We start from the raw sequence: 14,735 nt of genomic DNA on the forward strand, positions 1-14,735 counted from the left end.
AAAGAAGTGGTTCTGGACTATTTAGAAAGACTGGACGAGCACAAGTCCATGGGGCCGGATGCACTGCATCCAAGGGTGCAAAAGGAATTGGCGTATGTGATTGCAGAGCCATTGGCCATTATCTTTGAAAACTCCTGGCAATCGGGGGAGGTCCTGGATGACTGGAAAAAAGCTAATGTAGTGCCCATTTTTAAAAAAGGAAAGAAGGAGGATCCGGGGAACTACAGGCCAGTCAGCCTCACCTCAGTCCCTTGAAAAATCATGGAACAGGTCCTCAAGGAATCAATTCTGAAGCACTTAGAGGAGAGGAAAGTGATCAGGAACAGTCAGCATGGATTCACCAAGGGCAAATCATGCCTGACTAACCTAATTGCCTTCTATGAGGCGATAACTGGGTCTGTGGATGAGGGGAAAGCAGTGGATGTGTTATTCCTTGACTTTAGCAAAGCTTTTGATATGGTCTCCCACAGTATTCTTGACGGCAAATTAAAGAAGTATGGGCTGGATGGATGGATGGACTATAAGGTGGATAGAAAGCTGGCTAGATCATCGGGCTCAACGGGTAGTGATCAACGGCTCCATGTCTAGTTGGTAGCCGGTTTCAAGCAGAGTGCTCCAAGGGTCAGTTCTGGGGCCGGTTTTGTTCGATATCTTCATTAATGATCTGGAGGATGGTGTGGACTGCACACTCAGCAGGTTTGCAGATGACACTAAACTGGGAGGAGTGGTAGATATGTTGGAGGGTAGGGATAGGATACAGAGGGACCTAGACAAATTAGAGGAGTGGGCCAAAAGAAACCTGATGAGGTTCAACAAGCTCAAGTGCAGAGTCCTGCACTTAGGACGGAAGAATCCGATTCACTGTTACAGACGAGGGACCAAATGGCTAGGAAGCAGTTCTGCAGAAAAGGACATAGGGGTTACAGTGGACGAGAAGCTGGATATGAGTCAAGAGTGTGCCCTTGTTGCCAAGAAGGCTAACGGCATTTTGGGCTGTATAAGTAGAGGCATTGCCAGCAGATTGAGGGACGTGATCATTCCCCTCTATTTGACATTGGTGAGGCCTCATCTGGAGTACTGTGTCCAGTTTTGGGCCCTATGCTACAAGAAGGATGTGGAAAAATTGGAAAGAGTCCAGCAGAGGGCAACAAAAATGATTAGGGGGCTGGAGCACATGACTTATGAGGAGCGGTTGAGGGAACTGGGGTTATTTAGTCTGCAGAAGAGAAGAGTATGGGGGGATTTGATAGCTGCTTTCAACTACCTGAAAGGGGGTTCCAAAGAGGATGGATCTAGACTGTTCTCAGTGGTACCAGAACAAGGTACAGAACAAGGAGTAATGGTCTCAAGTTGCAGTGGGGGAGGTTTAGGAAAACCTTTTTCACTAGGAGGGTGGTGAAGCACTGGAATGGGTTACCTAGGGAGATGGTGGAATCTCCTTCTTTAGAGGTTTTTAAGGTCAGGCTTGACAAAGCCCTGGCTGGGATGATTTAGTTGGGGATTTGGTCCTGCTTTGATCCGGGGGTTGGACTAGATGACCTCCTGAGGTCTCTTCTAACCCTGATCTTTTATGATTCTGGTTATTACCTCAAGGGAGTTTGCTGTGGCCTGATGAGCTACCTCTGGTGAACAACCCACCTTGCATAACATCCCCTTTAGTGGTTTGAGCATTGGCCTGCTAAACCCAGGGTTGAGTTCAATCCATTTAGGGATCTGGGGCAAAAATCTGTCTGGGGATTGGTCCTGCTTTGAGCAGGGGGTTGGACTAGATACCTCCTGAGCTCCCTTCCAACCCTGACATTCTAGGATTCTATTTAATTCACCTTTCAGGTGGTGAGGAGGAGGAGTCACGTGGCTGTTTCTGTGAATCAGGCTGCCTACCCACAGGGGTCCAAATGCCTTAGCCCGGCCCGGCCGCCGGCAGGGAGGCGCTGGCCGGACTGAGAGCAGCACTTCAGCAGGCAGAGTCCGTGCGCGGCTGCCGCGAGGCGGGCAGGTGACGGCGCCCGCGCCACTGGCCTGGCTGAAGCGGAGTGAGACGAGGCAGCGCACGGCCACTGTGTGGCTTGGCGGAAGGAGACTGGTTCTCCTGCGCTGGTTGATTGGCGACGGTTCCAACTTTTCCGCCGGGGCTTCTTCTCTCCAGTAGGGGGTGGGACGAAGAAGCGGCTCAAAGAGCCTCTCGGCCAATCGAAACTACGGTTTAGCTGCACGCTAGAGCCGAACCCGCCAACCCGGGGCCGGCTTGTTGGGCGGTGACGATATTCAAACACAGAGCGCGGCCGCGCGCCGTTTTCTCTGTCTCGGGTCCCCCGCTCATAACCTCCTGCCTCGGCGCAGCGGCCTGGCAGCAGCCCGCCTGGCGGTGAGTGCAGCTCCCCCAAGGGCTCTTGCTGCCCGCGGGGGCGGGGTCCGGCGGGCTGGGGGGGTGGCGGCAGTGACTGCCGAGGGACGCGAGTGTCTGTGGGCCCGGTGCCCGGAGTGAGGCCCGTTCCCCGCCGTGGCTCTCCTCCCCCGCGGCGGGGGCTGGCTGCGAGCCAGCCGCGCTGCACCTTGTCAACCAACGTAGCGAGCGGCGCCTTTAACGCCCCAGACCCCGCAGATGCGTAGCGCTGCTCTTCAGCTTGCCGGCTGTCACCAGCTTGAGACGTAGCGGCCTCTCCTTGGGCTCTGCATGAGCGTCCCCGGGGGGCAGACACCGGGCGCTTCCTGCACAGCCCGGACTGGGTGACCTGTAACTGACAACCGTTAGATCAGGGCTGCAACTGGCGGCGTCTCTGATACAACAAGAAGTCTGTGATGTAGGGCTAGTCCTAGGGTCTCTCCGGCCTGTATCCAGGCCTCCCATCCCACTGTACAAATCGGATTCCTGCTCTTTATTATTTGTATTGTGTAGCACATAGGAATCCTAGGGAGGGACCGTTGTGCTATATGTTGTACAAATGCAGAACAAAAGGACCTCAACTGTAGCAGCAATTCATGACCAATGAAACGGTCCCATGGCTATCCTGAGCCCAAACTGTTTAGGGCTGTGTCTGTCCTGTTCTGGGTAATGCTGTTATATTGTTCCTAGAAATACACCGTTTTTGACAGAAAAGTGATATAATATGCTTCATTTTGCTGTGTCTGCTCATGCCTGCAAGTCTTGATGGGAGCTTTTAATCAGAGCCTTATTGAGGTGCATATAGTGATATTGCAAACATGACAAATTTTAACTTGGAGTCACTTTAATAACTTTGAAGACTTTCTTCCTCAGCTCTTTTCTCACTACCACCCTGGCTCTGATATGCCCCCTTTAGCACATGTGTAGAAGAGTTTGTAATCTAAGCCCTTTGCTGTGTTCTCCCTCCATCATGTTTCCTGTTGTCATGGAATAGGGAGATCTTTACCAGTCAAACTGGACACATTTAGTGTTGCAGTTTTGATGATATGGGCCTTCTTTAGCTTTGTAGCTCACTCCTTTTCATCTGACTCTCCACTCTGACTGCTAGTCCGCCTGAGGTCAGATCTATACTTCACACTTACTTTGGTATCACTACCTCACACAGGGGTGTGAAAAATCCACACCCATGAGCAATATAGTTATACCGACTGTCGTCAGCGCTGTTTACACGGGCCGATGTTGGCAGGAGTGCTTCTCCCTCTGAGGTGGAGTTGTTAAGCTGACAGGAGAGTTCTCTCCTGTAGGCTTAGAAGGTCTTCATCAAAAGCGCTACAGTAGAGCTGCTATATCAGGGCAGCTATGCTGATGTGAGTTTGTAGTGTAGACCTGCCCTGACTCTAGAGCAGTGGTTCTCAACTTGGATTACAAGCAGCCCACAATCACCCCACAGCTGCAGCCCATGTGGTGTCTTCAGAGCCTTACGGTAGCATATATAGTGTGGATGTGGCACACATAACCCATAGAGAGTAGGGATGTAAATATTATTTTAAACTATTCACTTCTTTAACTATTAAAATTATATTGGTTAATCGCTGGGGCTAGGGCTTCTTTGTCTGGCTGGCCTGGGACTGGCACTGCCCTGGCCAGCATGGGTGGGGTTAATGGTTAGGGTGGTTAACCGGTAAGACTAATGCTTACTGGTTAACTGTTTACTATTTTGCATCCCTAATAGAGAGCTGCATATGTGGCCTACAATGAATGGTAAATAGGTTGAGAAATGCTGTTCTAGAGCAGGGGTTCTCAAACCTTTTTCTTTCTGAGCCTCCCCCTCCCCCCAAAACATGCTATAAAAACTCCAGGGCTCACCTGTGTCACAATAATTGTTTTTGTGCATATAAAAACCAGGTCTGGCATTGGGGGTACCAAGCAGGGCAATTTCCCATGCCACAGGGCCCTCCCGCAACGCTACATTGCTCAGACTTCAGCTTCTGCCACAGGTGGAAGAGGCTGAAGGCCCCAGGCTTCAGCCTGATGTGAGGGTTCGGCTTTCTACCCTGGGCCCCAGCGAGTCTAATGCTGGCCCTGCCTGGTGGACGCCCTGAAACCTGCTCACGCCTCCCTGGGCCCAGAACCACTGCTCTAGAGGACAGTTCAGATGCCGGCAACCAGAAATCCTATTGGCTTGGGGCTGCCAGGCTTGAGGCAGGTGATCTACTGTCATAGGGCAGAAACATTCTCCCACTGTAGTCCCTGAAGGGAAAGCAATACAGGCCAGTGTCACTCTTATAACTGGTGCCCTTTCATAATTCACCACCAAAAAACCAAAACACGTCTGATGATCTGCCTGTGGGCTGCAGGAGGGGGCTGGGGCTAGTGGTGGTCTCAGAGATTGGAGGTATAGGTTTTATTGGTATCAGTTGATGTCTCTGATTTACACCGCAATGAGAGGGCCTTTACCCAGTTAGACTAAGTACATGCTGTGATGGGTTTCCCCTGGGATGTCATGGGAACTGGGGTCCCACTGAGCCCTCCTGACCCACCAGCCTGGGCTCCCTCATACACTGTACTGCTGTGACTAGTTGCAAAGCCCTCCAGGCTCCAGCCTGCACTTTCACCAGCATACATACACATCCAGCTGAGTTCTATGCAGGTGCTCTGACCAGCCCCTGCATGAGAAGGCTACAGCTCGGGCAACTACTAGCTCCTCAGGCATGCACCGCCTCTGGAGAATAAACCCAAAATTATACCATCTTGCCCTGCACAGGGAACTCTACAGCATAAGTTCATAACATTCGCCTGCTCTCTCCAGGTGAAGAGGAATATGCAACAACCTTTTGCCCCTGCATTATGATTCCCTCAGACTGGTTTAGATAAAGCAAAAACAAGTTTATTAACTACAAAAAATAGATTTTAACTGATTATAAGGGATAGCAAACAGATCAAATCAGATTAGTTTGCATTTTTGTTTATTTGCTAGGTAAACTTAATATACTAAATAGATATGGTGAGAATCTGCTATTCGTATCCAAAGAGATGATACAAGCAGGCTGCAGATTCTTAAGGGGTAAGCTGCACTTGATTACAGTTTGGAATCCCCAGATGTTCCATTCACAGGCTAATAATCCCTTTAGCCTGGGTCCAGCACTTCCCCAGTCCAGTCTTTGTTCCTCAAGTGTTTCCAGGAGCCTTCTTGGGTAGGAAGCGAAGAACACCAGATGATGTCACTCCCTGCCTTATATAGCTTTTGCATATAGTGGGAACCCTTTGTTTCAAAGCTTTGTTCCCAGATGGATCTGTGGAAAAACACTGACATCCCAAAATGGAGTCTAGAGACATGTGGTCACATCACATGTCTTTGTAGAGTCATAGCAGTCATTTTTTACAGGATGTCTGTAACCTTCTCAGGAAGGCTCCCCAGGTGGGAGATAAGCTTCTCCTAAGGCCTATTGTTTTCCCTAATGGCCCTTCCCCACCAGCTGTCTAGACTGAAAACATCTTGTCTAGTGGGCGTTACCCAGGTGTAACTACATTTGAAATACAGCTACATAGTCAATATTCATAACTTCAGGTACAAAAATAATACATGCATACAAATAAGATAATCATATTCAGCAAATCATAACCTTTCCAATGACATCTCACATGACTTATCTTGCATAAAATACATTGATTATGTCATAATCATATAATATCACTGTGAAGAATATGGGGTGCAGTGTCACACATTCCCATTTTCTTCCCACCTTCTCCAAGGTGGGATACCTTCGTGGGCTAAAGAACTCCACGTGCCCTAAGCTGTTTAGTTATTTTAAAGGTACCAGATACCTAAGTTCCCTGTAAGCTGTGTGGCTGCAGGGCCACGCAGCAGCCTATTTAGCGCCGCGCAGGTGCTCAGGGAGCCCACCCGGGGACCTTCCATGGCTGCGGGTTGTGTGTCCCTCCCCTGCCCCCACCTAGCCTGGCCCTCAACTTGCTGGGGGAGGGGCAGCCCGAACCCCGGCCCAGACCTGCCACAGCTGGGGCGCCTCTACCCTGGCCCAAACCCAGCTGCGGTCTGGACCTGCCAGGGGGGAGGGGCGCCTGTTCTGTGGTCTGAGCCCTGGAGCTGCTGTGGCGGAGGGAGGCGCCTGTCCTCTCAGCCCAGAAGCTGCAGGAGGGGGCTTGGGCTGGTGATCTCATCCCAGGGGGCTGGTGATTTCGTGCACATAGGCTGCAGGAGAGGGCTGGGGCTGATGATCTGCCTGTGGGCTGCAGGAGGGGGCTGCAGGTCTTGTGCCCAGAGGCTGTAGGAGGGGACTGGGGCTAGTGGTGGTCTCAGAGATTGGAGGTATTGTATGCCCTCGTGCTGCTGGGCAGCGGAGCCAGTGGAAGCAGCTTAATCTCTCTGGGCGTGGTTGGTCCCAGTGGGCAGAAGGCAGCGGGTTCCCATGCCTTCCCTGGCCTCTGCTGGGGGCATTTGGGTGGAGGAGCTAATTGCTTCTTGTGAGTTGAAACACGCATTGGGATGGCCACGAGGGCAGCCGTGAGCTGGCCGGGCTGTAGAGCGGAGCCGCTGCCTGCTTTGCTTTAACACACCTTCTTGGCCAGGCATGCAAAGGGGAAAGTGGTTCAGTGCAACCAGGGAGTTACCCGTCCAGCTGCTGGCTTTTTGGGGGGGGGGGGGGGAGCTGGGTGGGGTTGCAGTCACCTGCCCAACAGGGAGAAGCTCCTGGGGCTCATTAGAGCTGGGCTGCTCATTAACCAGGGCTGGGAAGAGGAAAACCCCAGAGCACCCTCTTGCACCTCAAACCCCTGATCCCACCCCAGAGCCTGCACCTCAACCCTCTGCCCCAAACCTTAGCCCCTCATCCCTGGCCGCACCCCAGCCCTGAGTCCCTCATCCTGAGCCACATCCCGGAGCCCGCACCCCTAGCTGGAGCCCTCACACCCCTGCACCCCAACCCTCTGCCCTGGCCCTCAGCCCCCTCCCACACTCCGAACCCCTCGGCCCCACCACATGAATTTTGTTATGTGCACCAATATGAAGGCAATGTGTCACACATCACCTCCATATTGGTGCACATAACAAAATTCATTCTGCGCATGGGTGGGAAAAATTAGAAGGAACACTGCCAGATACTCACTGTTCACATCCCCTCCATCCCCCTCTGTTAGTGAAAATATCTCTGCCACGTGAAGACAAGTTATGGGGAGTTTGCCTGTAAGAGGTTATCATAGATGCTGGCCTTTTATAGGTGTTGGGAGCTTAACCTAAGCATAACGGGGGAGGGATAGCTCAGTGGTTTGAGCACTGGCCTGCTAAACCCAGGGTTATGAGTTCAATCCTTGAGGGGGCCATTTAGGGATCTGGGGCAAAAATCAGTACTTGGTCCTGCTAGTGAAGGCAGGGGGCTGGACTCGATGACCTTTCAAGGTCCCTTCCAGTTCTAGGAGATAGGTATATCTCCAATTATTACTATTACTAACGGCCCTTTCTTTGAGACCATGTCTAACTTTGCTAATGCCACAGTTGCAATTGGGAAGGGCCATTGAGCAAACAGCCCTCTGGATTTAAGTGGATGGAGGTTGGTGACAGGGTATTCTCTATGAAGGATTTTCAACTCTGGAACTTGCTTTCCATTCTCACCACCTGGTTAAGCCTGGATTTTATCCCTTTGAGATTTTGAAAGGTCCACTTAGGCCTGGTCTACACTGGGGTGGGCGGAGTTGATATAAGATATGCAACTTCAGCTACGGGAATAGCACAGCTGAAGTCAACATATCTTATTTTGACTTACCTCTCGTCCTCACGACACGGGATCGATGGCTGCGGCTCCCCTGTCCACTCCGCTTCCGCTGCTCGCTCTGATGGAGTTCCGGAGTTGACAGGAGTGCGTTTGGGGATCGGTATATCGCGTCTAGACGAGACGCGATATATTGATCCCCGATAGATCGATCGCTACCTGCCGATCCGGCGGGTTGTCTGGACATACCCTTATTTTCCCATTCATCTGGGTTGAGGATGAGTTGCTATTGAGTAGTCAGATGTGGGAGGTTTTCCTTGTGTTCTATATTTTGGGAGTTGGGCTGACTTGAATTGGCAAGTTACTGTGTCAAAGTTTATCTTTTAATCTTGATTAGTAATTAACTTTGCCTACAACTTGGGATAGGTACATCTTAAACAAAACAAATATTTAACAAACAGGGGTGCCCACCGTTCTTGTTACTTCATGTTCTTATGTAGACAGTGTGCATGTTTCTCATGACCTTCGAAAGCTTCTCCTTTCTTCCTCTTGCCTTACTTTCTATTTAGTGTGCAGTTGTTGCTGTTTTATTACTTTGTTTTACAGTAGGACTTGTGACAATCAGTCAGGATCAGGGTGCCATTATGCTAATTACTGTTCAAGAGCACAGTAGAACAGCCCTTGTCCTGAAACACTTGAATGTAATTTGACACAAGATGTAGCAGTGGCCATAGAAAGGAGATGGGAGGTGAATGAGTGTGTACAGTAACTCCTCACTTAACATTGTAGTTATGTTCCTGAAAAATGCGACTTTATGTGAAATGATTTTAAGCGAATCCAATTTCTCCATAAGAATTAATGTAAATAGTGGGGTTTAGGTTTCAGGGAAATTTTTTTCGCCAGACAAAAGACATTGCTTGCATCCGAAGAAGTGGGTATTCACCCACGAAAGCTCATGCTGCAAAACGTCTGTTAGTCTATAAGGTGCCACAGGATTCTTTGATGCTTCTACAGAACCAGACTAACACGGCTACCCCTCTGATAAAAGACATTATGTACATATACAGTATAAGTTTTAAACATACAGTTTAATATTGTACACATCAATGAATGATTGTGAAGCTTGGTTGAGGGGTGGAGTAAGAGGGTGGAATATTTCCCAGGGACTGCCTTGCTGCTAAATGATGAACTAGCACTCGGCTGAGCCCTCAGGGGTTAATATGCTGCTGTCGATGTAGCCTCACGCTACAAGGCAGCATGGACTGAGGGAGGAAACACAATAGATGCAGGGCAGTAGCTGCAAACACTTCCCTGCAAAAACTGAACATGATGATGAGCCCACGCTATCCAGTTGGAGCACACCACTCCCTTCTCCTGACAGCACATGCATGGCTTCACAGGTGCTGACTTTCCAGAGTGCTGGGGAGTGTGTGCATGAGTGAGAGAGAGCCGTGCATTGCCCCTTTAAGTACGCTGCCTCGCTTCAAGCACATTGCCCTTTTAAACAGATCAGCCAGTTCAGGCAGGAAGCAACAGCTTCCAGCAAGCTCCCTCCTTTCTCTCCCTGAGCCCTGTCCCCTGCTCCACTTTGTGGAGAGGAGGTGTGGGGGGCGGGGCAGGAGCAGGGGAACATCCTGATATCAGCACCCCTCTCCTTCAGCAAGCAGGAAGCTCCTGGGAGAAGCTCCAAGGCAGAGGGCACGGCAGGGGCAGCGGGGGAGGGCCACCTGAACTGCTGCTGGACAGCTGCGGAGCCACATACCTTACAGAGAGTTTAGGAGGGCTGATGCGGGGGAGGGGGCTGACCCCCTCCCCCCGGTTTTAATCCCCACAAGGTGAGGCTGCTCTTTCAGAGAATCCTGCAAGCAGTGGACAAAGCAGGCAGCTGCCAAACGATATAAGGGAGCATTGCACAACTTTAAACGCACTTGTTCCCTAATAGATCAGCAACGAAACAGTGTTAACCGGGACAAAGTTAAATGAGGAGTTACTGTACCATAATACAGACTGAATTGCAATTCTAAAAAATAGATTTTGGTTTTTGAAAGAGGTTATTTCTTAACTAGTTAAAACCACTTGAGGATATATATTTTTACTTGAGTAGGGCCCTGTATATCTTGAGACATTCTGTGTCTGAATTCTGTATCAAACTGAAAATAGTGGTGTCAAATTCACAAGAACTCTCAAACAAGTTGTGTGGATTTTTTTGTTTGTTTAGTAAACAGTAAACTGAATAACTCATGACCCTTTAAATTTCAGTAAAGCCTTTTATAGGCTATTCATTTTGTCAGCTAATTCAGCATGGTGGGTCATGGAAACTGGAGACCCTTTCAATAGAACTTTCACAGCTCTGTGTGATTTCATTTTTCAAGGATATGGGTAGAAGAAGCCAACATAGATAGATGATGGGTGGTGCAAAGAAGCATTTGGGTTCTGATCATGGTTGGGAGGGTTATATGGAGTGAAAAGTTCTAATTATCTGTCTTGATATTGGAATGTTTGCCAGCATTTTCTTCATGGTTTATCAAGCGACAACTTCTCTGAGAAGGAAGAGGGCTAGTGGCTGGCTGCAACATTGCCCAATCTTCTGACAATGTTTTTTTTAACATGGCCTGGTCTCTGTGCCACAGGGCAAAATCTGTGGCCAATCATTAGGCCCTGTCCCTAGTTCTAGAAAATATTGTAACTTTGTTCTATCAAGGGAACTAAACTGAACAGTATGGGAAAACAGGTTTAGGAGAAACTTGGTCCTTTTAAAATTAAACTGTCAAAGTAAGCAATCCTCAAAGTAAACAAAACTGGAAAATAAGCTGTTCCCCCCTCCCTGCCATGGTATAGTATTTTAGGGGGTTACTTTTAACCATTGTAAGTACAATGCCTTCTGATGGAAACATGATTCCGGGCTTGTGTACACTGGCAAGTTTCTGCACAGTAAAGCAGCGTTCTGCGTTGTAACTCCCAAGGTGTACACACTGCCAAGCCACTTGGTGATCAGAAACTGCACAATTGCAGGGCTGTAAAAAAAAAAAACACTCTGAAGAGAGGCGTAAGGCTTTATGCACTGGGGTTACTGTGCCGCGGTGCCAGTGTAGACACTCTGATCGATTACAGCACTGCAATTGGCCTCTGGGAGGTGTCTCACAATGCCTGTGCTCACCTATCTGATCATCGGTTTGAACTCTACTGCCCTGCCTTCAGGTGACCAACCTTGAGCCCCACCCCTTAAATTACTTTGAATTTTGAAAGTCCCCTTCCTGTTTGCTCGGTAATGCGTGCAGTGTTCTCAGCGCATCTTTCCAGATGACCATGCCTGCTCCATGTACCAGGCAATCCCCCGCTTGGAGCAATGCCGAGTTGCTGGACCTCATAAGCATTTGGGGAGAGGAGGCTGTCCAGTCCCAGCTGTAGGAATTATGATACCTACGGATAGATTTCACAATGCATGACAGAAAGGGGCCATGACCAGGACACACTGCAGTGCAGGGTCAAAGTGAAGGAGCTGCGGAACACCTACTACAAGGCACAGGAGGCAAACCACTGCTCTGGTGCTGCACCCACGAGCTGCCGGTTCTATAAAGAGTAGGATGCGATACTCTGTGGCGACCCCACCTTCACTGCGAAGGCCACTGTGGATACTTCAGTGGCTCACGTGCCAGTCGAGAGTGGACCGAGCCAGACGGAGGAAATCTTGGATGAGGAGGGGGAGGGGGACCCAGAGGCAGAGATGACTTGGAGGTCAGAGATGCATGCAGCCAGGAGCTTTTCTCTACACCGGAGAAGGCTAGCCAGTCACAGCTGTCGGAGCTTGGCGAAGCGCAAACAGGAGAGGAGGCCCCTGGTAAGTGGCTTTGATTTTGGGAATCTGTGAAGCAAGTTGTTGGGGGCAGGAGGGTTGCAGAAAGCAGGCTTGTGTCTGTATGATGCATGTAGTATCACATGCCTAGTCTGAGCAGTGGAACAGGTTGTTGATTCACTCCCTCACTTCATGGGACTCTGCTTCAGAGCTCTCCAGGAAACTCTCATGGAGATACTGGGCAATCCGCTGCTGCAGGTTCTTTGGCTGAGCTGCTTTGTTTCTTGCCCCATTAAGGGTAACTTTCCTGTACCACTCTGCCATCATAGGAGGTGGCGGGGTGGGAGAACCATTGCTGCACATAGGCGAGCTGCATAAGGGCCAGGGCGGAAGCTGCAGTCTTGGAGAAGACCCTCCGTTGATTCTCTGTACCCTCAGCAGCGAGATATCTTCCATAATGAACGCAGCCTGTGGAAAATGTGGGGACAGGAATGATTATAAGGCCCCCCGCCCCTCAGTGCTGGCTCTTCCCAAGAGCCACGTGCCCAGTGTACAGTACGGTCCTGGAACACTGGCAAGTTTCTGCACAGTAAAGCAGCGTTCTGCGTTGTAACTCCCAAGGTGTTTCTCTGCCCCTGCGGTTACTCATTATTTTGGGGGTCTTGAGGCTCACGTGTGCTTGCTTGGGGTCAGCCAGCTAGTGACAGGTATGTGAATAGTGGATCTGTTTTAAATCACTGAATCAGTGGTCTGTGTTTTGCAAACAAAACTGCTGTAAAATGTTGCATTTTGGCTTCACAGATATGACCTTCGGAGCCCAGCCTCCCTCTTTGTTCTCGCCATCTGAATGGCTGCGCAGAATTAGGCCACGAAGAACTAAAGCAGACTCTGCGTGATGTCATGATGCACTGCGCGGCTGAAAAACAAAAATTGAAGGAGTGGCGGGACAGCGAGAAGAGGGACCAAAAGGAGAACGTGGCACACCAGAACAAAGCCACAGAGCAGCTCTTAAACATTATGGAGCGCCAAGTGGACACGCTCCAGGCGCAACTAGCACTGCAAACTAAGCAGCTCCACGCCTGCCCTCCCCTGCAGTTGCTGTCGCAAAACTCTTTCCCATGCGCCCCCCCGCCCCGACACCATCAACACACTCTTAACAACCTCCTGGCTCCAGTCTGTACCTGCTGCATTCCACTCCTTCCCTGTCACAGTCCAGCACTGCGGCTTCCCAATACCCACTGCACTCAGCACCCATCCCTCTGACACACGCATCTTTCAGAACACTAGCCTGCTCAGGAACCTGCAGCAGCGGATTGCCCAATATCTCCATGAGAGTTTCTTGGAGAGCTCTGAGGCAGAGTCCCATGAAGTGAGGGAGTGAATCAACAACCTGTTCCACTGCTCAGACTAGGCATGTGATACTACGTGCATCATACAGACACAAGCCTGCTTTCTGCAACCCTCCTGCTCTGCTGAAGTACAGTACCTGCTGCACTGTACTCCAGAGGAGAAGGTTGGATATGATACCTAGACATACGCAAATCTTTAACCGTCCCAGGAACCCACCTCCCCCTGGGACCCTCCTTTCCCCCATCAACCACAGTGCTGCTGTGTTTTTTTGTTTCTCTCTCTCCCCTTCGGTTGTTGTTTTTTAATAAAAGAATTGTTTTGGTTTGAAAGCAATCTTTATTTTATTAATTGAAAGCCAACAGAGCCCTGCAAAGCCACAGGCAATTTTCTTAAACCTTTATAGTGCATCATCTGCACCAATCACAATCACCTCTTAGCATTACAAGCACTGCACTCCCAAGCAGAACAACAAATATTAGTAGCTTTCAGCTTCAAATTGCAGCCTCAAGGCATCCTTGATCCTTATGGCCCTGTGCTGCGCCCCTCTAATAGCCATGGTCTCTGGCTGTTCAAATTCAGCCTCCAGACGCTGAGCCTTAGCGGTCCAGCCCTGAGTGAAGCTTTCTCTTTCTCTTCACAAATATGGAACGTACAGCACATGACTATAAGCATAGGAATATTGTCATCAGCCAGGTCCACCCTCCCATATAGGCAGCTCCAGCGGGCCTTTAAATGGCTAAAAGCACACTCAACAGTCATTCTGCACTTTCGCAACTTGTTGTTGAACCGCTCCTTGCTGCTGTCAAGGTGCCCCATGTATGGCTTCATAAGCATTAAGGGGTTGTCAGGGTCTCCCAGGATCACAGTGGACATGTTGACTTCCACTATGATGCTCTTCTGGTCCGGGAAGAAAGTCCCTGCTTGCAGCTTCCTGAACAGGCTAGTGTTCTGAAAGATGTGTGCGTCATGCACCTTTCCGGACCAGCCTGCGTTAATGTCTGTGAAACGCCCACGGTGATCAACAAGTGCTTGGAGAGCCATAGAGAAATACCCCTTCCGATGAATGTACTCGGTGGCTAGGTGGTCTGGTGCCAGAATTGGAATATGCGTCCCATCTATCGCCCCTCCACAGTTAGGGAAGCCCATTTGTGCAAAGCCATCCACAGTGTCACCCACATTGCCCAGAGTCGCGGTCTTTCGGAGCAGGATGCGATTAATGGCCCTGCACACTTCCGTCAACACAAGTCCAACGGTTGACTTTCCCACAATAGTCTGGAGTAGCCAGCTTCCACAGTGTAATCACCATATGTTTCTCCAACGGCAGGGCGTCTCTCATTCTTGTGTCCTTGTGCCGCAGGGCTGGGGCTAGCTCATCACACAGTTCCATGAATGTGGCTTTCCTCGTGCGAAAGTTCTGCAGCCACTGCTCGTCACCCCAGACGTGCATGATGATGTTATCCCACCACTCAGTACTTGTTTCCCGAGC

At 50.1% G+C, this 14,735-nt stretch overlaps 1 protein-coding gene across 2 annotated transcripts in view; it reads left to right on the plus strand.

The window, feature by feature from the left end:
- The first annotated feature begins 2,156 nt into the window (after positions 1 to 2,156).
- Positions 2,157 to 14,735, plus strand: part of TTK (TTK protein kinase) — a 128,737-nt gene continuing 116,158 nt past the window's right edge. For both annotated transcript variants that reach the window (XM_045011898.1, XM_045011899.1), the window contains exon 1: positions 2,157 to 2,365. The gene's annotated coding sequence lies outside the window, so the exon portion shown is untranslated. The remainder of the gene's footprint in view (positions 2,366 to 14,735) is intronic.

This window comes from Mauremys mutica, chromosome 3 (assembly GCF_020497125.1).
Source record: "Mauremys mutica isolate MM-2020 ecotype Southern chromosome 3, ASM2049712v1, whole genome shotgun sequence".
NCBI classification, from domain to species: domain Eukaryota; kingdom Metazoa; phylum Chordata; order Testudines; family Geoemydidae; genus Mauremys; species Mauremys mutica.